This window comes from Protopterus annectens, chromosome 1.part1, assembly GCF_019279795.1.
Source record: "Protopterus annectens isolate FY-2018-M chromosome 1.part1, PAN1.0, whole genome shotgun sequence".
NCBI lineage: Eukaryota > Metazoa > Chordata > Ceratodontiformes > Protopteridae > Protopterus > Protopterus annectens.
The window spans coordinates 1,809,609,132-1,809,632,364 of record NC_056726.1 but is presented as its reverse complement, the minus strand read 5'-3'; the positions used below and the strand labels follow the sequence as shown (position 1 = coordinate 1,809,632,364).

The following is a 23,233-nucleotide window of genomic DNA, read 5'->3' as shown; positions in this document are numbered from 1 at the left end:
ATCTCAGGCACCCCTTTTAATTACTATGCAAAAAGTTCTCTTAGTCCTCTCAAAAAACTAAGACGGCTTCATCCATGGGCTCTGATAACATATCGGATTACTTGATTATCACTTACAAATATAGTCTTCCTGAGCCCCTGCTTAACCTCTAACCTACGTTTCTCTACTGGTTACATTTCTGAAGACAGGAATGCAACCACTGTAATGCCACAAGGGAGGCCCAACCACAGACCTGTTAACTATAGACTCACATGTAAAGCTATGGAGCACATTATCTCAGACTTCATTAATGTGGACGTTGAAAATCTCTTAACTTTGGACTCTCATCAATTTAATTTTATCAAGGGTAGAATCCCGCCTCTTCAATCTCATTAGTATATTTGAAGCTGTGGGTAGTGGTTATGCAATACATACAGCATATCTGGACCTTGCCAAAGCCTTTGACATTGTTCCCCATGCAGGCATTATTAATAGACTTGTAAATGTGAATATAAATGTTTATATTGCACGGTGAATATCTAACTGGTTGTCTGACAGAACATTGTGGTTAGAGTCTTGGGTGCCACTTCTGAAAGCAAATAAATTAGGTGGTATAGCACAGGACTCAGTTTTGGGCATTTATTTCATAGACCTTCAGGCTAGCACTCCTGGTCTATGGTTAACTAAATTTGCAGAGGATTGTACATTGGATGGTGTTATTTGTTCTTCATCTGATTTACAATTACGTCAACATAGTTTAGATCATATCAACAAACAGTCCCAGGGAATAGTGACAAATTAAATGTAAAAAAATGTAGCATAGTTAATTTTGGTAAATAAAACAGTTTCATGTACCATATAGAAGATGCACCTCCTCCAACTGGACATATTTGTGAGGGATATAGGCACTCTTATTGAAAATGAATTATCATTTGACCATCATGTCTCCACAGTAGTTCGAAAAACTTTTTATCTGGCTCATCTAATTTCCAAAGGCATTTCCACTAGATCCAAAGAAGTCTTAATTTCTCTTTACTCATGTCTTACCAAACCCACTGTTGAATATAATGCATCTTTTGGCATGTATTTGTGTAAACATATCACACAATTTGAGAGACCTCAAGAGATTTATAACTGAAAGGTAAGTGGCTTTAAAATCAGGAGAGACTAGCAGCCCATTCTCTGTAGTCATTCTCTTACAGACTTGTCCATGAAGATCTGTGTCTAGCCTTTTGAGACTTTAAAGATCCAACCCTATTTGATCTTCTGTTCCTTTGCAAGAACTAACACTGAATTAAGGGTACCTCCAATACTCAGATAAGGAAACTAAACCTTCACCAGCAGATAAATAAGACCTGCTGGCATGATAGATTAATATCCCAGTGTATCTCTTACCTCTGCAATAAACTTCCACTACTTTTCAAGTACAGTAATGTCATTGATACCTTCAAGGTAAACCCATATAATTGGATGGACAGTCTCAAATTCTTCCGCAGTCTGTCTTGTCCTCCTTGAGGCTAGAGTTAAATTTTGAATAATGCTTTTTTGGCTAGGCTTGAAATGGTCTGCAGACTGATTGCCTAGTACTTAGCCTATGTACCTACTTCCTCAAGGCCTGGACTATCTATGTCTCTTCATCTGTAGATTTAGCTGCCCATATTCCCTTCAGTGTCATTGCCAGTTGTCTTTGGTCACCTCATTTTTGGTTAGGGTCTCAGGGTGCTCAGAAGTGTGACATCTAAGTATGTAGACACATGTCTCAAGAGGCAGTGAAGGTGAAGGAGCAAGTGTCCTATGTCTCTTATTATTGCAAAATCTGTGATTCTTCTGTGGAGGGACGCACTGCGTACAATGATGAAAAAGTGGTCCAAGGTTCCCTATCTTCTTGCTTTAAGGATTGACCTTTAGAGAACTTCTAAACCTGATAAAGGGAAAGGGGTGAGTAGCTAGACTCTAGAAATTACTTTTTTCACAATGAAGACTTCATAAAGTATCCAGGATCCTGACCATACCGCCTGGGCTAACTTTCACTTAGTGAACATATTTAATGATGTAATGAAAGCTTAGTGAATTCCTCTGGTCACTGTGGCCTCTGACCCAAACAGTCTGAGTCTTTTAAACCCCCTCTAAGAACCTACTACTACTTTCAGAGAATCCAGAACTCTAACTATTTACTAGAGTTTTGGAAAGCCACCTGCCTCCCATACCATCATGATTTATACCCATGACAAGATTTATCAAGCTCTGGATCAATTGCACTTGCAAGTGTTCATGTCTTCTATTCAGATAATGTGAGTCATGAAGGAGCTAATGCATGCTCAGTCAAGCATCTGAAATGGCTGACCTGATGTCAGATGCAGAGCATTAGGAATCAGTGACAGCCCAAGCAATGACTTGCTGATGACCAGGGTAGCCTATGACTTTGCCATGTGGATGGTAGTAGGACAGCAGGTACTGGAATTTCTGTACATGGACATGGATGACTGTATCTCATATTCTTTGATGTTAAGGCATCTATTTCCAGGTTGTTAATGTTTGAACCTGAAGCTAGCACACATCTCAAAGAAATTAATTTAAAAGATCAGGACCTTTCTGCAACAGGGTTGTTTTTCACACTTCTTTGCATTTGTAACAGTGAAATGAGAGCCAGTGGTGGTCTTATTTTTATCAGTCCCAACAAGGTCCACAGCTTTAGGGCCAAAAACAAGTGTTTTTTTTTTTTTTTTTTTTTTAACTTTAGTTACATCATGCCTCAGTGAGCTGACTCAAGTTGGGGTTCCTACTTTTATGGACAGTTTTAGCAGTCATGACGCTCTTTAATGGCCATCTTCTTCATTATAAGGTGATCTGCAGTGGATCTCTGTCCACTGGTCAACATGGTTAGCCTCCTTCTCTTATCTGTGATTATAGGAGTTCTATTCCAAACTCCACTTCAGTGCACTATTCCAGACTCATACCTTATTCATTGCAATTTGTCCAAAGCAGGAGGCACAAAGCCTGCTGCAGAAATAAGCAGTCCAGTACCTCTTGCTAGACCATTGTGATTCAGGGCATTGTTTTTTGTTCTTTGTGCTTCCAGTGAATACCACTGACTTGAGGTTGTTGTTAGAATTTTAGTGATTTTGAGTAATTTTTTTTGCATGTTCAGTCTTTAGTTTATCATATGATTATGCATTGTCATTCATCCTTCTCTTAATTTCTATAGGATGCTGGATATGCTTTATAGACTTTAAGATACTTCCTATCACACCAGAATAAGGGAATTGCAATCTTTATATCAGATGATGCCATTGCAGGGCTATAATGTTTGGTTTCTTCACAGCATGAAATTAAGCTTTTTCCTCCAAGTCTGTGGTTGTAGCTTTAGTAGACCTATGAACAGAGAGATTGTAACTCTTTCCTTATCTAGATAATGAGATATTGGATTTGAGAGAAACAATATTTGAACAAAAGGGCAGAAATTAGCTTTTTCCTGTGTTTGGGGAATCATGGTTATTTATGAAAGATCACACCTTCCCCTACCTATGTTTTTCTATCTTTTTCATGCTTCTGTATTATGAATTGTTTATAACGTATTTCTTCTCTTCAGTGTCTTTAAGGCATTTTTTCTCTTTAGATTTTATTTTCTGATCCTCCAGACGTCCAACTTGACCAATAGTGGGATTATCATGATACTCTTTTTTTGGACTTTGTGTGTGCAAGCTTCAGTGGAGAGTTACATTCCTGTGGTCCTGGATCACTAAGGTACAGAGGACTGGATCATTCTGCCTTGGCCTTGGTTATCAGTCTATTATTTGTTAGACTGATCACTCCTATCTCACAGTGGAGTCCCATCTTTCTTTTTTTTTTATAATCCAATAGCTATGATCACTATTGATATAGCAAATGTAGGTCAACAAGCTACTGCAAGCAGTATTCAATTCAAGGCATTTAAGATTTGCAGAATGATTTCTGTTACGTGAGAATCATAGAGATAAAAGTGGGAAGGCTGGGGTTGCAGAGGGTTCTTCTTTCCCTCTCCAGGTTATCTATTGTTCCTGTCCATTAGCATAGTGGAAGTTGGGTGTATCAACAGAAAGGTGCAGGTTTCCATCTTTATATGTATAAGTCATGTTTTTAAAAATATGGCTCTGGATAATTTTTACATTGCATTCCTGGTTTAGACACTGTCTCTGCAGGAATTTTCTCTTTCTTAATTGGTGGTTAGTAAATTAGGAAGTTTGTCTGCCATAATCTTCAAGGTTTGAGAAGTTCCAGTGTTAAGTTTCTCTTATTCCCCAGCCAGTGCCCATTTTAATCCTTTCTTCTCAGTAACACCCTCTCCTTACAACCCATCTAAAGATGCATTTTTAATACCCTTGTTCATTTGGCTTCTTGAATACTTCCCCAAGTTATACACACCATGTGTCTTCTAGATAGTTTGACACGAGTCATCTCAACTGATTCTGATAGCCTCATTTTGTTGCCATCATTTGTGACTTCCAATCCTTCTGAACCACTTCATCTACCTCCTCCTCCTCCACCTGGTAATGCCCATGAATCTCAGTCCCACTCATTTGGTTCCCACCATCCTTGACTGCACTTCAGCACTCTAACAGGATGTTTCTTTTAGTTTCCCATATTGATAGGGCTTATGGTTTGTTTTTTAATTTGGCAAATATTTTGAAGGCTGCTTAGAAATGGTCCTGTTTCTGCCCCTGATAATCTGATAAGGGAACTGGTGCCTTACGTTTGAGTTGGCTTTGGTTCTTGACCATATTTGTTCCCTATATAGGGTTGGCTTTCGTTATTGTACCTGCCATCTCAGACTCTTAATGATGCAAAGAAGAGCCATTCCTTGGCTACATTGAAGTTATTTAAAAACTTCTACCAATGGATTTTTTGTATTCATTTTTTTTCCCACAGCTGACCATCAGTGGACCCCAATGCCTCTTCTCATGCACCAGGTCTACCAACCCCTCCTGGATTTACCCCAATAACAGTTGATGCCAGCAAGAAGATCAAGGTTTCCCAGACATTACTGCTCCTAGGAATGTTTCTCCTAATTTTTCTTTCCTGACCCTATGCACACTCTCATAGCATACCATATGTGGGGCTTGCAATGGGCAGACCTCATTGAACCACCCCCTTAATTTCGCAAAGAGTTGTCATAGGTCAGCCATCCTGCCCAGCCCCAGGAAGCACTTCATAACTGTTTTCTTGGTCTCCAACAGGGAAATCTAACTGTGCTTTGTGACCTGTGCATGCTGCCCTCACTCCTCCCCTACCATCAGCCCTTCTCCTATGGACACACAGGGCCTGTTATTACATCTGTCTGAAAGTTGCTCCTTCCAGATGACTCTCACCCCCTGGCTGGGGATACCCAGTTTGAGAGAATGAATGGGACCATGTACAGATGGGAGGATATCCTCTAACATGAACTGAGGTTCAGGAGGAGTCTGTGCCCCTTTGCACTATATTTTTTCCTAGGTTTTGTTTGCCCTGTGCCTGCTAATAGTCAAACTCCCATCTGGACTTGAACCCATTAATTTTCTCAAATTGAGTATCCCCAGACAAATGGTGAGAGCCATCTGGAAGGGGCATCTTTCAGACAGCCATGATAGTGTTTTGTTCCTGCTATCCACACACCCCATCAGCAAAGTCATATTGTGTAATGCTTACTGAATGACTTACCAGTCCTACATCACTAATCACTGTAATAACAGGATGTGGGTCCATAGAAGGAGAGCTGATGTCACAAGAAACTTACCCTCTGTAGCCCAAATGACTATCGGATAGCATGTCAGCCCAACAGTGCTGTCTTTCAGGGCTGCTTCCTTTATGCTGATAGCTGAGCATATTTGTAAATCCTATCCTTTCCCTTGGTGGTAATGTAAGCACTTAAGTCACCATGAGGCTCCACTACTGCATGCTGCCACTCACATTTATTTATTTATTTGTCTTTGTTTACCAGGAAAGTCCGACTAGGTAATACCTATTTTCAGGGGAGAACCACGGAGAAAAGCTTTATTTGCTTAAATTGCATTATACTAAAATCCATATAAACGCAGAGTAGTTAACCTTTCTATTTACATTTATACAGATACAGCAGTTATATTTATACATTCTAAGATTTTACAATAGTAGATGTTACTAAAGAGAAAGCACACATGCAACTTAGTGGGATGTACAAGAAGAAGTTATGTATAAAAGTTGTTTTGTCATTTCAGTGACAGGTTGAGAGTATTCTGTTTAAGGAGTGTATTGTATGGTGAGCACAAAGTCTTAACCTGGTGATAAGCATGTGCAAGAATAGGATTGGATAAGATGTTGTTTGAGCAGTGGTTTAAAACTGTTGAATTTTTTGGAGAGTTATATTTGTGTGGGATACTCTTTTAGAGTTTAGCATGCTTCAAGAGCTATCATCAATGGCTTGGTGAGGCAAACCTATGTCCTTGCCCATCTACAATCAACTGCAGCAAGCATCTACATTCTGGGAGTGATTACAGCAAATGACTGGATGCATGAGCTCCTCCCCCAAAGAGCATCAGCTGCTCACTCCCCCGCCCAACCCACTACTTCCCCGCCCAACTCAGGTTGTCATGGCTTTATCCCTTTATGCCATAGAGCCAGGGCACTTGCACTTATGTTATACATTTTAGTTGTAATGCTTTACTTCGCAATCATTTAATGTTGTAATATATGCACTATTAGTTCAGCTCTAATTGTCTGGAAAATTCAATATTTTGGATTTGATTTTATGATATTATTTTAGTGGTATTCTGTCTTACATTAGGTACATGTCCAAACATTCCTCCACTTGTCTGGCCAATTGTATTTCTTTGTGCTACAAGGTGCATGGCTTCTAAGGCACACTTTAATAACATTGCAACTAGATTGCTAGATAATAGATGTACATGAGATTTTTCCACAGCAGTTACTTGGTTAACTTATCTGCCAATCAAGACATTACAAAGAGGATGCTGTGTCCAGATCTAGAATAAGCATTTGTTGAAATTCCACTGACTGTAATTATATCCTTGGTAGTTTAAAACTGCAAGTGTAACTTAGGGGAGCACATACTAAGTACAAGGTTACCACACCTCAGAGTAACCCCTCTACTCTGAAGCACAGGAGTTTTAGTAGGAGTTTGTTGGGGGGGGGGCATACTTCTCACTATGCACTTTGGGGATTGTTACTTTAAAGATGTAACTGCAAGTTTCTGAATGCACTGTTGTTTGCTGGAATTCCAGTTTTTCAAAGTGTTGGGATTCACAATATGAAGCCTTGAAGTTTCAGTATTTGTAGGACATCCTTTTGCAGGGCTGTGCTCAACAGTTTTTTACCATGAGCCTTTGCATGAGTGTTTTTCCTTGTGGGGCACTGTTTTATAACTCAGTTCTGATAGGCACAGTGTCTTGAATAGAGATGCTAAAGTAATGTGAGGTAGCCATAACTTTGCATCTTACAGATGACACACTTGAGAGGTCCCTCCCACATTGCTCCAGCACCACCTTTTTTTCTCCTATGATTGTTCAGTTCCTAGGTCTGGTTCCAGACTAGTGCTTTGAGGACAGCTTAATGTAAATGAAGAGGGAGGGGGAGACATCCATAAGCAGTTAATTGGTACATAATTTTTATCAAGATTTCCAACCCTTGAGGTATTAAATATTTATACCAAAACTCCATAGGAAGGAAGTGCTGCATAATCAGCTAGAGTACTTTGTGGGATAAAGTTAATACTTCATTAAAATATATTTAAGAAAATGATGTTATTTTAGATTCATGGGGTTAAAAAGACAAGTTGTTGTAGTTAGTTAAATTCCCCTTGAATGCCTGTTTCTTTATCAAATTGACTGCCTTTATAGTAGAATACTTTTGAATATTTTCTGTTTTATGCAAAATGACTACATTACTTTAAGCCTTGTAGATACCACTGCCCATCACATTCTGTTACTTCTTGAGTTGCAGGTTGCCAGCTTTTGGCATTACAAACACTTTGCATCTCAGCGGCTTGGAGCATTGTAGTTTTAGAATAAGAAGCACTTTGTTATTTGATGCTGTTAACACTGCTTAATGTGTTACTTTTTCCTCTTGAGCGAGATAAAAATCAAATTAGGCACCTTTTGAAATGCGGTGGATATTTTTCAGTCTAAATGTGGATGAGGATTGCTTACAGGAAAGAAGCTGTAGTAAATACAGAGGTATGAAACATTAGACGGTTGTCCAATCTGTTCATCAAGTTTTTTTTTTTTTTTTTTTTTTTCAAGCCTATCTAGTGGAGTACTCATAAATTATGCATCATTTTAGTTAACTGATCTGATTAATAAATTCATGGCTGTCGCCACTTCCCCTATAGTTGTATCATGAATTCTGTCAGATGAGGGATATTGCCTTCGAGACAAAAGGCCAGTATAGTACATGGCATAATCTTTCATTACAGAGCTAACATTTTCAGAAAACAAGGGCATTTATTGTATGCTGAATAGCTTTTGGACTGTAAATTCATGAAATGTTTGATCCACATATGTAGTCCCCGAATATCTGCATTTTCATAAATTAGTAACTCAGCACACGGTGGTATGATTCAGTCACTGCTTCTGCAAGCTTTTTTTGCACACCAAAAGGAGTCCTTTGAAGACTATCCTCAATGCAGTATATTCCAACCCCATTAGTCTCTTTCTTCATTCATGGGCTACCTGTCTCTTCCCAAGAAATATAATTGAAGCGAGGTCATTACATCAGTAAAATGGTAGTTCATGACTAGGCTCCATATTGGAACAGCAAGACCTGTAAGTACAAGTTCTGTAGCTCTGAAAAATAAACATCAGATTAAATGAACAGCAGTTAGTAGTGGCTGAAACTTAGTTTGCTCATTTAATTTTTTTTTTTCAACGGGAAAGATAGCCTGCACTCTGTATACCTCTGCTACTATTCATGTAACTCTGAGATTGCCATGTCTTACAGTGAGTAGAATATTTAAAGTTATGTATATCTGACCTTTTTTTCACAGTTTGTGTCACTGTTCCAAGGCAGCATTTCCATTCCTTCCAATTTCAAATGATTATCCATTGTGGGATTGTTACAATGCTTTTATCCACAGGTTTTCACGAACCAGTGTTTTAATTTAGTTTACTAATATGATTTGTCCTTCTCAGTAATAACCAAAAACAAATGGTGTACAGCGATCGCCAGGGACCACAGAAATTAGTGGATAAAAAAATCTTCTTATTAAACTCATAATATTCAAATAAAAATAGTGAGCAAACACTTTCATTGGCAACTTATATTTTTGGTTATTTAGTGTTCTTTGATGTGGAACCTCTTAGGTTTTTTGGTTACTTTCTCTGTAATTCTTTTATTAGTAAGTTGAGAAAATGTTTCTTGTGGTTTACAGTTTGTCTTGGAAAACATGTCTGGAGTCAGATTCTATGATCCATGATAAGCTGCCAATGCTAGTATAAGTCAGAACCCTCAGGTAGGACTGTATAGCTTAACAGTTCTGGCCATTCTTATTTTTATATATATATATATATATATATATATATATATATATTTATGTGTTTACCGTGGTAATGCACTGATCAAAATTGTCCGATGTCAGGCTTCGAAAGAAAGCCAACAATTTGTAAATAGCATCCGACCCCTACAAAGTTTCTTAAGGTGTACCGATCAGTGTTTTGTGGCTCTGCTTTATAGCAATAATGTTTACTGTACGTTGTGAATGACTACATTATGTTTATAAGCTGCAACACTTACGCCTGCAGGCTGCAGCCAATGAAGGCATATTTAAATAGTTGATGATCACTGTAGCAAACAAGTGCAGCACAGTGGTGCAGCAGTTAGCATCGATGCCTTACAAAACATAGTTTCCAGTTTGGTTTGTCATGGGGGTATCTACTTTGTAGAGTCTAGACATCCCTCTTGGGTTTCTGTGGTGCTGTGTTTCTGTCCACATTCCAAGACATGCCATTAGGTGAATTAGCGATTCTCCAAATTCCCATAGGAATGTATGCAGTGGTGCAACTGTTTGTATGTGTGTGCGTATATACATACATGTGCACACATCCTGTGATGGAAGAGTATCCAACTTTGGACTCATTTTAATGCTTGTTCTCAATGCTTGCTGGGGTAGGCTGCAGCTACCATGTAACCCTAAATAAGATAAATTGTGTATAGGAGAATGAATGAGTTAATGTAGAGGAGGAGATCAGTTTTCCTTAAGTAAAGTAATATATTGTGTACAATTTAGGAACAGTTCTTATTTTGGCCAGTTTCACTGATTTTAAAAGAGCAGAGGTACCAAAGTTGTGGAAACACGTTTTACTGAAATGCAGTTCTGCTCATAAGCCAGATTTGAAGAAGAGTGTATTTACATCACACGTCAAAACTGGCAGGAGGGAATATTTAATTGCCATCATTATACTCCTGAAACATGAGAGCAGGTCAAGAAGCCGTTTGTGTAATATATATATATACATACGCTTGTGTATATTGTAAGTATGTTTGTGCTACTCACTTTGTAAAGGAAGTAGCTTGTCTGAAGGTCACGATCAGTTCATATGTAGTTAACGTTCACCTGCTTGGTATTGCCCAACAGATAGAAGTTGCATTTTTTTTTTTGCTAATGTTGAGTATAAAACAAAAGATGTAAGTAATTTGTGAAATCCATTTGTCTTCAGCATAATTTTCTTCCCACGCTAAAAACTTGTCACAACATTTTTTAACAGGAGGTCATTCTAATACATACACTTCCAGAGCATGTTGAAGCCTGCTCGCTACAGATGTCAGAATGAAAAATAAAGAAGTGCTTAGCAGTTCACCTGAATCATACCAGACAAGAACATAAATGTATATGGTGCCAAAGAAGGGATGATATGAGGATAATTACTTTTTTTTTCAAATTGAAAATTAGCTGATGAGGAACTGAATTTCTGACTTGACAAACTAATGGGTTTCTTTATATAGAAGAGTTCAGAACTTTCTCAGTATTGTCTTTCTTATGGTAATGACAGTTCATTTAATTAGAATTTAAACAATTTCGGACTCTGCTGAGAAGCAATATTTAGAACCATTTGAACTGACAAATCTGTCTGAAAAATGGTGCAAAGGAAGAAAAGGAACAGTGAAACAAAATGCACGCTGAAGTCTGCCAAAAGCTTCTGTTTACATTCTTACTGATTTAACCAAAATGAGAATTGATGTCAGGACTGGATCCTGATTTGGTAGTCTCAGTTCTAGTTAACAGAAGAAAGCTTTGAAATGCTTGAATATGATCTTGACTTTGCAGTCATCTGTGGACTGTTTGGACCAGTTATTTACCGTGTTTGTAAAATAATGTTACTTGTGCTGCATTTTAGTGATGTTTATGATCAAGCTGCTATTACTTCTGCTCACACCCTCACCTCCTCCTGACGGAATAGTCACTCACACAATTGTTAAATTCAGCAAGTCTTTTCCCTGGTAATGGTTAATTCTACGAAAGTTGTTATTGTTACACTTTCATGCTTTATTGACTTGCTGTGTGTCAGCTTTGCAGCATACAGGCAGCATGCCTTTGCTGGCTTTCCGTGGTCTGTAATACCATACAACAGCCACTGTTTCATGTTTTCTGTACTTAATCTGCATTACATAGTTCTGCCTTATGAAATAAATGCAGATATTCTCATATTTTTTGCAGGTGAGTCTGAAGAATGTTTGTCACTCATTAGACTTGCTTTTCTGCTCTACTTTTGCACTCATGCTCTTCTACCTTTTGGATGTTGTTTTTAGTAATTGAGCAGGCCTCATTTCAGATTCTTCCAGGTAGGATTTTGCCACTGGTTGTGCTTTTTTGAGAAAGTAGAAAGTAACTATAACATACCAGTAGTGCATGCCTTACCTGGCACTTGGGTCATCTCTTTATCTTCAGTTTCTCAGTCATTTGTCTTAATGAAGGATGACTAAGGAATGGGAACAATTTTTATCTTATGCAATACCTGTTCATCTTGATCTTTAAACTGACAGCACTTCTCATATACTTTATGTAACCCTTGTTCCCATGTGACAGATATTGTTACTTGGCCCTAAATCACCCATACTCTGTTTTATTCATCCATTTGAGCGATAAGTTTTACATGAACAACTCATGTCAAGTAGCACAGATGCAGGGGGACGTTTGTCTGTGCTTTGAAGTCTTAAACTGTGAGCTTCTAAAAGTGCATATATGCATGTGTGCTATATGTTTAAGTAAACAAATTCAGAGTTGCCTAAAATGTACTAGATTCTCTCTAAAGTATAGCGGTGTACATGTGTTACTCCTAGAAGAGCCCACAGGAAGGTATCACAATTAGGCCACCTGTACACTGTGGTCAGTAAAAATCTACTAAGTACAGCTTCTAGACATGGGTCAATCTTGGGGCAAGCAGCAACCCTGGCTGTGCCATGAATGCTTTTTTTTTGGTGGTCCATAGTATAAGAAACAACTGCCTACCATATTCTAGTATGCATTCCTACTATTTAAACCTTACCTGACTTCAAATGCTGTCTTGCTGGCATCATGCCTTCATTTTACAAGTTGTGGCCACCCAGGTATGAGACTCAAGACTTCCTTTTGTCAGAGTCATTTCACTAATTGTCTTCTACTTCTCTTTCTTAACAAGATGGCCTGTGATAAAAATTAGACACTAAGCCTGTGCTTCTCTACTAGTACACTTCTAAATGCAGATACACCTGCATCATTTGTTATGCTTGCCAGCTGGAGTCCACTTTTCTTCCTGGCTGCAAATAAGCCTCTACAGCAACTTGAAAGCTTGATCTCCTGTATTTTTGTACTTTAGTATACTGCAGCCTTAGAATAGTACTATTCTGATTTCTTTCCTTTTTATTTTCCAGAATACAGGTTCATTTGTCCCCTATTTGACAAGTTCAACTTTGTTGCACACTTAGGTTAGACTCCAATAATTATATCCACATGCGTATGTCACAGATTACCAAAACATTTTTTGAGCTATCACTTATGACAACTAAAAAAATCCTTCTTGCCTGAACTGTTTGTATGTCAGGCTGTTCACAGGAGAAAAAAAAAAACTGTACAGTCTGTTTAGTCTGTATTTTATATCAGTTACTGAATGCACACTGTTGTTAATGCTGTTATGTTTGCTTCTGCGTTTGTCTCATCTATGTGCTTTTCTTTTCTATCTTTCTTTCTTCACAGGACCAACCTCATGGGTTCTCTACTGACATCCATTTAGCTAATTCATTCTGATCTCTGTTGCCTGCTGCAGTGAGCATGCCTCTGCTTGCTCACTCGGCTGTGTGCACATGCATACTGACATTGTAGACACATAGGGTGGCACTCTATGGGTGACACATCCAGTGTTCCTGTTAGGTGTCCTCCATGTGGTGAGACAGAGCCACCTCCCTGTTAGACAATGCAACAAAATCCTAGACACACCACCACAGTCACTTGCATAAAATAAAATAATAAAGAACTGTTAAAAAACACTTTAATATAAGGGTTTAAAACTGAAACAGGAGCCTTTTACAACGACAAGCATTTTCGGCAATAGCCTTCATCACATCGTTCCTTGTTACGGCGCTCTTTTCCTGAAATAAATAAAAATTAACCAATGAATAGCTTCCATTTGAGAGACACTTTCATGCTTTATTGACTTGCTGTGTGTCAGCTTTGCAGCATACAGGCAGCATGCCTTTGCTGGCTTTCCGTGGTCTGTAATACCATACAACAGCCACTGTTTCATGTTTTCTGTACTTAATCTGCATTACATAGTTCTGCCTTATGAAATAAATGCAGATATTCTCATATTTTTTGCAGGTGAGTCTGAAGAATGTTTGTCACTCATTAGACTTGCTTTTCTGCTCTACTTTTGCACTCATGCTCTTCTACCTTTTGGATGTTGTTTTTAGTAATTGAGCAGGCCTCATTTCAGATTCTTCCAGGTAGGATTTTGCCACTGGTTGTGCTTTTTTGAGAAAGTAGAAAGTAACTATAACATACCAGTAGTGCATGCCTTACCTGGCACTTGGGTCATCTCTTTATCTTCAGTTTCTCAGTCATTTGTCTTAATGAAGGATGACTAAGGAATGGGAACAATTTTTATCTTATGCAATACCTGTTCATCTTGATCTTTAAACTGACAGCACTTCTCATATACTTTATGTAACCCTTGTTCCCATGTGACAGATATTGTTACTTGGCCCTAAATCACCCATACTCTGTTTTATTCATCCATTTGAGCGATAAGTTTTACATGAACAACTCATGTCAAGTAGCACAGATGCAGGGTGACTTTTGTCTGTGCTTTGAAGTCTTAAAACTGTTCAAACTGAGCTTCTAAAAGTGCATATATGCATGTGTGCTATATGTTTAAATAAACAAATTCAGAGTTGCCTAAAATGTACTAGATTCTCTCTAAAGTATAGCGGTGTCCATGTGTTACTCCTAGAAGAGCCCACAGGAAGGTATCACAATTAGGCCACCTGTACGCTATGGTCAGTAAAAATCTACTAAGTACAGCTTCTAGACATGGGTCAATCTTGGGGCAAGCAGCAACCCTGGCTGTGCCATGAATGCTTTTTTTTGGTGGTCCATAGTATAAGAAACAACTGCCTACCATATTCTAGTATGCATTCCTACTATTTAAACCTTACCTGACTTCAAATGCTGTCTTGCTGGCATCATGCCTTCATTTTACAAGTTGTGGTCACCCAGGTATGAGACTCAAGACTTCCTTTTGTCAGAGTCATTTCACTAATTGTCTTCTACTTCTCTTTCTTAACAAGATGGCCTGTGATAAAAATTAGACACTAAGCCTGTGCTTCTCTACTAGTACACTTCTAAATGCAGATACACCTGCATCATTTGTTATGCTTGCCAGCTGGAGTCCACTTTTCTTCCTGGCTGCAAATAAGCCTCTACAGCAACTTGAAAGCTTGATCTCCTGTATTTTTGTACTTTAGTATACTGCAGCCTTAGAATAGTACTATTCTGATTTCTTTCCTTTTTATTTTCCACAATACAGGTTCATTTGTCCCCTATTTGACAAGTTCAACTTTGTTGCACACTTAGGTTAGACTCCAATAATTATATCCACATGTATGTCACAGATTACCAAAACATTTTTTGAGCTATCACTTATGACAACTAAAAAAATCCTTCTTGCCTGAACTGTTTGTATGTCAGGCTGTTCACAGGAGAAAAAAAAAACTGTACAGTCTGTTTAGTCTGTATTTTATATCAGTTACTGAATGCACACTGTTGTTAATGCTGTTATGTTTGCTTCTGCGTTTGTCTCATCTATGTGCTTTTCTTTTCTATCTTTCTTTCTTCACAGGACCAACCTCATGGGTTCTCTACTGACATCCATTTAGCTAATTCATTCTGATCTCTGTTGCCTGCTGCAGTGAGCATGCCTCTGCTTGCTCACTCGGCTGTGTGCACATGCATACTGACATTGTAGGCACATAGGGTGGCACTCTATGGGTGACACATCCAGTGTTCCTGTTAGGTGTCCTCCATGTGGTGAGACAGAGCCACCTCCCTGTTAGACAATGCAACGAAATCCTAGACACACCACCACAGTCACTTGCATAAAATAAAATAATAAAGAACTGTTAAAAAACACTTTAATATAAGGGTTTAAAACTGAAACAGGAGCCTTTTACAACGATAAGCATTTTCGGCAATAGCCTTCATCACATCGTTCCTTGTTACGGCGCTCTTTTCCTGAAATAAATAAAAATTAACCAATGAATAGCTTCCATTTGAGAGACATCTCTTTTCCAACCAATCATGTTACAGCCAATCACATAACAGAGAAAGGGTGAGCCTCCAATATTCAACCAATGATTATTTGTCTATTTTTTTAGAATGGGTGTAAGCAGAACCACCGCATTCAATCCAGGGTGACGGTCTGCTCTTAAATTCACAATCCAATCCACTTAATTAATTGGCTGTAACATGATTGGTTGGAAAAGAGGTGTCTCTCAAATTGAAATTATTCATTGGTTAATTTTTATTTAATTCATGAAGAGAGAGCCATAACAAAGAACGATCTGATTAAGGCTATTGCCGAAAGTGCTTATCATTGTAAAAAGGCTCCTATTTCAGTTTTAAACCTTTGTATTAAAGTGTTTTTTCACAGTTCTTTCTTATTTTATTTTATTCAAGTGATTGTGGTAGTGTGCTTAGGATTTTGTTGCATTTCTTCTCTCTATTTGGGACACCTTTGGCAGTTATTGGACATCATTCTGACCTGTAATTTTTTCTTCTTTAACAATCGTTGGTTCCACCAATTAATAGGGGCCCCTATGGGGTCTCCTTGTGGGGCCAGCGTTGCCAATTTGGTGATGACTGGGAGAGAGAGTTTGTTTTCCCTAATCCTATCATTCAGGGGAAAACCCTGCTTTACACTAGATTTTGGATGATATTTTTATCATCCTACAGGGGGAGAGGGAAGTGGCTGAGACACTGGTAGATAGTTTTAATACCGCCACCAGTTTTTTTAAATTTACATTCAATTTTTCTAAGGAGAGGATCTCTCACTTAGATGTGGAGTTATTTAAGGATATCCCTCTAGGCTGTTTTACTGCCAAAATTCATCGTAAAGTAACTTTTTCTAACAGTTATTTACATTTTGAGAGCAGTCACCCCTTCCATCAGAAGAGATCGATAGTAAAGGGGCAGTTGGTGAGGGTGGCGGCGATGGTGTCTAAGTTCAGCGACTTCCTTGAAGAATGTGAGTTTATTCGTGGCCTTTTTTTGAACAGGGGATACCCGGACCATCTCATATCAGAATTGGTCAAGGCAGTTTGCGGTAAGAGGAAGAATGGGTTCTACGTACCAATTTTGGGCAATAATGTAGCACCCCAGAACCCGAGCCATCCCATATGCAAGCCCATGTGAATTACCTTTGCAGTTTTATTACAACTTTTAATGTTGATGCAGGGGACATTTCCTCCATCATAAAGAAAAATTGGAGTATTTTACGATTAGACATGCAAGGTAACTCACTGTTTGAGATCACACCCAAAGTGGTGTTTAGGAGGGGGTTGAATCTGAAGAGTTTTCTACAGATGAAATCGAACCATGCCCCAGTCGGGGGGATGTACAAATGCAATATGTGTAAATACTGTAGGTTTATTAAAGCAGGGACCTTTTTTAGTTTTGGGGAGACCAAATACCCCATCAGGGGTAGATTTAACTGTGCCAGTTCACATGTGGTATATTTGGCTAGGTGCTCTTCATGCCCGGTGTTTTATATAGGAAAACCTGACAGGAAACTTCAGGAACGCCTTTATGCCATCAAAAAAGAGAAGATGGAGAATGCGCTTGCCAGGCATGTTAAGGAATACCTGGGTCATGAATTCTCTTTTTCAGTCATTGATCAGGTAGTTCCTTCCAATGGGGGGGGGTCCAGATACGTTACTTTTAGAACAAAAGGAATTAATTTGGCAGCTAAAACTAGAAGCTTATCATTATCCAGGCTTAAATGGAATGTTATCCATTTCTTGTATTTTAAAATTAAGAAGTTTGGTTAGGTAATTTTATTGTATTTATTTTTTGTAGATTGCATTTATTTTAATTTCTTCATCTATTTTTTATCTATTTCAGCATGGCTTGCTAAAGTATGGATATTCCTTTTACTGCTTGTTCAGTAAGGTTGAGTCCTCATGGAAGGGTTTGAGCAGGTGTTGTGAATGTATTGGGTTAATTGCAAAGTAGTCGAAATTTCCTTTATTGCAATGAGCTTTGCAGTGCTGTGGAGCAGACTCTGGGTCTAGATGCCAAGAAAACACCTCAAGTAAACTTGTAATGCAAGCCAAAGTGTATTTCTTTCTTGAATGATCACGCAGCTGCAGAACATGTGTTACTTAAACTGCCCCAACATAACCCCTAGTAATCTACCTTGCCTCCTGATCTTCTTACTCTACATTATATCAACTACCCTGTCCACTCCTGTGCCACATCTACTCCCCATGCGATTACTACCAGTTGCATACAGCTACCGTTGTTCTGCTTATCTCATACTTCTCATCTCTTTCTGTCTGCCTTTATTTTTCCTCCACCCCTATCATCTTTACTCCTCTTACTAGCCTTCCATCTGTTCTTCTGGCCTACTCTTATACCATTTTGTTTGTTTCCTTTCCACTCCCTAGGTTTATATTTAAGCATTTTTCTAATATCCTTCCACTTATTTTGCCTTACTGATTCTTTGAATATTCTCACATTCTGTCCACTTTGTCCTTCTGTTAATTTATCCGCCTTCATGTTTTGTTTGCATAATTAAAATCTGTATGCGCTATTATAAGTTTGAACCTGAGAGGCATATATTTTATATACTGCAAAAATGTGAAATTACTGTGTGTACATAATATTTTTATGTGGCTTGAGTGATAGCATCTGCATAAACACAAATCAAATGTTTGTCTGTCTTGCCTAGCTTATGCCTTCACCGTCATATTATTTGTTATCTTCTATTCTATTCCCTTGCAGTGTAGCAAGGGGCTCCATATTATAGTTATAAATCTTGAAAGTGCGAGCCTCAGCTGAGGAATTATGAAAAGTCTGAAAGTACGTAAGAACAGTGAATATTGAGCATCAGTGTTTAAAACTGATTTTTTTGTAGGAGGGCATACACCCGCACACCTTTAAGTGGGAAGCTAGTCACCCGCAACTTATATATACCAATTCCGATCTCACTATAATTCAGAGAAAAGGAAATATTTAGAGAAACAGCAGTCTCAGACATGGTATATGCAAGTTCACATTTTTGATCATTTAGTCTCACTTTTCCATGATGCACAGTAACAAGCCTATCTTTAATGTACAAAGAGATTTCAGTTATTGCTATAGCTTTTCTTCCACAGGTCCCTGCTGAAAACTGACACTGCATAGCTAAACTTTCATGGTTAACAAAGCATAAGCATAATGTTCCTGCTTACACCCTACCTAAATTTAAGGAAATTCCCCAATGACCTCTTCATACTCCTTACTCCAATCTTCCCTCGAAATAATATTTCTATTCTCCTAAAACAGAATTAAGCTGACAGTCACTGATTAAGCAATTCTCTCACCTGACTCCAAGTATGTAAATATTGTAAATATCACAGTATTTCTGTTGCCTGCACAGCAAGTTTTTACCTTACTTAATAAGAACATCTGCATGCAAACTGTCCCCCCCTGTAGTGTAAAAACACAAGAAACCATAGATCTTTTATTTTACAGACAATTGACCATGCTGCTCTGAATGGAAATGCCTGTAAACTGTGTTCTCTATTATCTGTTAACTGTGTGATGTACATTTTATGCATTTGCATTTCCTTACTGTATGAATTTTTATACTTGTATTTTACCTTTAACATTATGTAACCATTATTGTATTGCTTATGGAGCTTTTCTCCCCGGGCATCCACTGAAAATGGGCACGTTCTGGCCCAGTGGACTTCCCCGGTAATCAAACTGAAACTAAATAAATAAATAAATAAATAAGCAAATATATAGATAAACAAAAAATTTAGGTATTAAAATAAATGTGAAAGCTTCTCTACTCATCTCATGAGCTTCTTTCCCATTTTAATGTAAAAGGCAGTGGCATCCAGTGTGACACTAAATGGGCAAGTCACATGGCTGATGCAGAAATCATGTCAGCTGTTAGGCTAAAAGAAGCTCTGTGTCTGTGATCCCATCCTCAGGATCTAAAACGTTTTGCCTTTAAGTTGCTTGACACTAAGCCCGCTGCCTGTCTTTTCAGTTCTGATGTCTTCTGCTTTTCTTTTTTTTCTTTTGTAGTGTATTCTGAGGTATGTTATTTCATGTCAGATTATTGAGTTTGTATGTATGTATGTTTTATCGATCAGTTTAAATGTGCTGAGTCAGGCCCACTTCCAGATAAGACCTGAGGGGAAAGTTTAATTTATTTGTTTTGCTTTTGTTTGCCGGGATAGTCCAACAATGTTTAGAATAAACTCCTTTTCAGCATATGCTCAAGTGGGAAAACTCTAGATATTGTACAGTCATTAAAACAGTAACTATAAAACATTCGCAAAAAAAACTCCAGATTATGCATGCAAATGTCAGTGACTTGAAGATAACAGGATCATACTGTATAACTTAGAAAGCAGCATTTATAATTAGGTATATTGAGAAATCAAAACTGTAAATAAGAGGACATAGAAAGATGCAGTAATACATATTCTCATAAGATTTCACAAATTATTGAAAACACTTAAAAGTGGTACATATTTTCAGAATATTTTATGCACCATCTTGGAAGTTTAATGATGGTAAAGCATTCAGCTGTAAATCAGGCAGAGGATTATTTGGGACATAGGGAAGCTGAGAAATTATGGGCTTTGAAGAATGAGATTGTTCATAGTATATCAATTAGTTCATAAATACCTTCTAGGTAATCGGTCTGCAGACAATTACGAGTCTCCTCAGTCAACCAATATTCTAAAGTTTCCACCACTTTTGAGGTGGGCAGGGTTACCCATCCAGCTACCGAGTTTTACATTGAAGGTAGCAACTGTACTGTTCTGCTCAACATGTAGTGGAAGTGTGTTCCAGTGCAGAAAATATATTGAGATAAGCATGAGTCATGCCAACACATCGTATTAATCTGTCGACAAAGATTTAACTCCTCTAAGTAAGTACTTGAGGAACCATTTGTTTTACAAATGAATTGGAAGTCAGGGAGAGTCAGATCTGTCAAGGCTTTATAAACTAGAGACATTGCTATTAAGGAATGTTTAAGTGACTGAGAACAAGGAGGAATCTATAAGTGACTGAGTACAGGGAGAAGACTGCTAGTCTGTCCAGATAACTGAAGGTTTGAGGCCGCTGATATTTTTAGTTAGGAATCTCTATGGTCTCTCAAGCTGAGTAATATGTTTCATCTAGCACGTGCCAGAAATGCATTGTATTTTAAAAATAAAATATTGGATCTAGACAAGATGTGTTAGGATATTAGTGGGATCAGATGGAGGGATATCTGAACTATTGAGGAGACATGATGGCCAAATATAAAAAGTTATTAACAAGGGTGCTTAGATCTCTTATGACAGTGTCTGATTGGAGGGGGGAGGGGTGTCATGTATATGGTAGGATCTAGAAATGCTTTGAGTAACTACACTTCATTTATAGGTTCATAGGAGGTTACTAGGCTAATGGCCCTAGCCTAGGGCCTTTGCAAGCGTAGCCATGTAAAAAAAAAAAAATGTACCCTAATTGTCCATAGTTGGTCAATTGTTGGCAGAGAAATTCTATAGTCAGCAGTGACTACCCATGTCCATGAGGGGCATAGGTGCCACCCCAAAGGTGAATTTACAGTCACTCATCCAGTTGTCAAGGTTGAGCTTAAATATGGTCATTGAGGTTCTCTGCTTCATGTGAAGTGGGAGCTTATTCCATTGGAGTGGCAATCTCTGGGAGATATATATCTGTCTCTCTAACATTTGTTAATGTCACAGGCTGGGTTGCGATCCCTGGACTGAGCGAATCATGTCCCATATGACTTGTGGATGTGCAACATTTCCGTTAAGTCAGAGTCAGAGACTGCTCTGTAGGCCAGGCACAGGTCTCCTCTCAGCAGCCTGTATGATGCAGCGTACAGTGACATGGCTTTCAGTTATTTCATGTAAATCATATTTTGGAGGCCCTGGATTCTCTTGGTTAGAACCTCTGTGGTTGCTCCAGTTGTTTCAATGTCTGGTGAGATACATACAGAAGGAAGCATTGTACTCAGTTAGTGGTCTGATAAGGGTTGAGAGCAGTGGAGTTAACCTCCTTAGTCTTGGATGTGATGCCCTTATTTATGAGATGTGCAATGTCAAAAGCTTTCCCTATCACTGTGGAGCGACAGTGATCGGAGTTTACATTGCTATCAACCCGTCTTCCCAAATCTCGCACCACTGGGTTTGAGCTTAGAGAGGTGCTACCTATATCATGAGTAGCGGGGGCTACTTCTTTGCCAAAGGGGATAATGAGACTTTTTTTTATGTTTTAGTTTTAGCCTGTGACTTTGGCACCAGTCATTTGTCTGTGTCAGCCCCTTTTGTAATATGTTTACATTGTTGGGGACTCTTTCATTGCACCCAGTTTGCAGTCATCTGCAGACTTGGCAAGCCACAGGCCATCTACTTTTGCCTGGACCTCAGAGAAATAGATTCCAAATACTAGAGGTCCAGCACAGATCCTTGTGGTACCCCACTGGTAACCGGTCTACTGGTGGAGGTGGACTCCCAAACTTTGAAAGTGTGCTTTCTGTTGGTGAGCTAGTTGGCTACCCCATCTAGTTAATCCCCAGCTGGGAGAGTTTTTCAGTGATCCCTGAGTGGGGGATTTGTGTCAAAAGCCTTGGCAAAATCAAAATAGGCTGTATATACTGCTTTGTCCTCATCCAGGGCTTTGGTGACATTCTCAAAGAAATCCACCAGCTTAATAAGCAAGATCTGCCCCTGACAAAACCAAACTGGGTCAGGTTAAGAGTTTGAAGGTCGCCTGTGTCCTTGTTGATAAGGTCCATGATGATCCTTTCCATGGCTTTGCAGATAAGGCTGGTTAGGCTTATGGGTTGATAGTTTCTTGGGACAGTTGTTAGACTCCCTTTGTGCTAATGGATTTGTGTTACTGTTCTCCACTCTTCCAGAACAAAGCCAGTGCATAGGCTGTGGTTAAACAGAGTGCTAAGTGGTTCCACTAGGTCTTGTTTTAGATTGTTTAGTAAGCAACCTAGGATGTTATCTGGTCCCATAGCGGAAGTGTTTTTGGCCTTGGACAGTGCTTGTATGACCTGTTCTTTGGACATATTCGGTAGAGAACTGGTGTTAGGAATGCTTTGGGATATTCTGGTGGGGACAGGGGGGTGAAGTTATTGCCAAATCTGTCAGCTAGCAGGTTGGCAGTTTCCTTAGGTTCACTGTGAGTGGTGCCATTCACTATAAGTCTGGTACACAGCTTGGCATTCCCTTTTAGGTTTCTGATGCAGCTAAAGAATGGTTTATGGTTGTCTTTAGCTAGGGATGCTAATTTAGTCTCGTAACTAACCTTAGAGGACTTTACACGATATCTGATTTGCTTGTTTAAGCTGTGGAGGGTATTCTTTCTCTGTTAAATAAGTTCCCTCTTGTTCTTAGTTATCAGTTTATTTCTTTTGTTATTTAACTTATTTACACTTACAGTCCACCAGGGTGGCATGTTTTTTCAGAAGGACCTGATTTTAGTACTTTCAGATACAGCTAAGTGAGTACATGTGTTTAGGTGGCTATACAGGGC

The 23,233-nt window shown here is 38.7% G+C and overlaps 1 protein-coding gene across 1 annotated transcript in view; it reads left to right on the top strand.

Annotated features, from left to right (window-relative positions):
• Nucleotides 1–23,233, top strand: part of TRIT1 (tRNA isopentenyltransferase 1) — a 1,178,366-nt gene that overhangs the window by 220,553 nt on the left and 934,580 nt on the right. The gene's annotated exons all lie outside the window — the stretch shown is intronic.